A 1256-nucleotide genomic window follows, 5' to 3' on the forward strand; every position below is an offset into this window, starting at 1 on the left:
GAAAGAAAGAAAGAAAGAAAGAAAGAAAGAAAGAAAGAAAGAAAGAAAGAAAGAAAGAAAAAACAAAGGAGTGGAGATGAATGCTAAGAAAGTGAATTTTGTAAAAATGATGATGGTGATGATTAGTTTCAAGCAAAAGTTCTAAAATTTTCCAGTTAAAATATAAAATTATTTGGGTTAAAATACTATATATTATAATCCTCCAAGCAGTACTGTGTATATTTTGTAGTGCATTTTATTTCAAAGTAAAAGTTTTGCATTATTTTTTCTGTTGTGTGTTTTTGTGCGTCTCTGCCGACACCAACAGTCTGTTGTTTATCTCAGAAGGAGAATTCTGTCTGACAGTTTGCACTTTATATTTGAACTCAGACTCTCTGAAATATTTTTGTCTTCCTGAAAATGAAAACATAATTTTATCAAACACTTTCCTCTCTTTGCTTGATGAGCAGTTAAATGAGCTGTACTGATCATCATCATCATCATCATCATCATCATGAAGCAGGCATACAGATGATTGTATGCTGAAACAAACAGGAAGTGAGTCAGAGAGCTAAAGCCATTAGGATCAATAGAACTAATTAACTACTGGCCCTTTCGAACCAGGGCGTTCATTTTTATCCCTGTAGCTTTTTGCTTGTGTGTGTGCATGAGTGTGTGTATGAGTGTATGAGTGTGTCCACATCAGCAAGCTGTTTGAGTGAAATTCAAAGGAGCTCAACGCTCAGCTATTGTCTTCTCTGCCACTTCACAGTGGCATTAAAGCAAAGAAATAAAAGACTCCAAGTCTGAAAATGAGAAGAAATTGAGCAGAGAAAAGCTGCATGTAGGAATGGAGGTTAAAGAAACTCAGAGATGGAGAAAAGCAGAGTATGAAGTGAAAGATTATCAGAATATGAGTCACATCTGTCAGGGTGAAAGAAGGAAGGAATCTCTGGAAGAGAAAGGTGAAAGTGTCTGAGTGCTCTATCAATAAAGGGTTTTAATATTAGTCTTTAAAGAGACCAGACTTTCCTTTTAGGGTTTTACTTTGGTTCATGTTAAAAAAATTCTGTGTTGCAAAAGGTCAAAGGTCACAGCTCAGGGAGGAGTTCTCTGAGGTGTTTAACTTTAAAATATTCACCCCTTTGATATTCTGTCTAATCTGTGTATGGTTCATTTGGGTTTCCGTTTTTAAAAAATTAATTGATTTGATTTGTTTTTAAAGGGATCCCCAATTAGTTGCAACATTAGACTTTATATGATAAACATATACTTTA

The 1256-nt window shown here is 34.5% G+C and overlaps 1 protein-coding gene across 1 annotated transcript in view; it reads left to right on the forward strand.

The window, feature by feature from the left end:
• LOC106526084 (disabled homolog 2-interacting protein) overlaps positions 1-1256 on the forward strand; it is a 176237-nt gene that overhangs the window by 153781 nt on the left and 21200 nt on the right. The window lies entirely within an intron of this gene.

The sequence above is a fragment of the Austrofundulus limnaeus genome, unplaced genomic scaffold, assembly GCF_001266775.1.
Source record: "Austrofundulus limnaeus strain Quisiro unplaced genomic scaffold, Austrofundulus_limnaeus-1.0 Scaffold258, whole genome shotgun sequence".
NCBI classification, from domain to species: domain Eukaryota; kingdom Metazoa; phylum Chordata; class Actinopteri; order Cyprinodontiformes; family Rivulidae; genus Austrofundulus; species Austrofundulus limnaeus.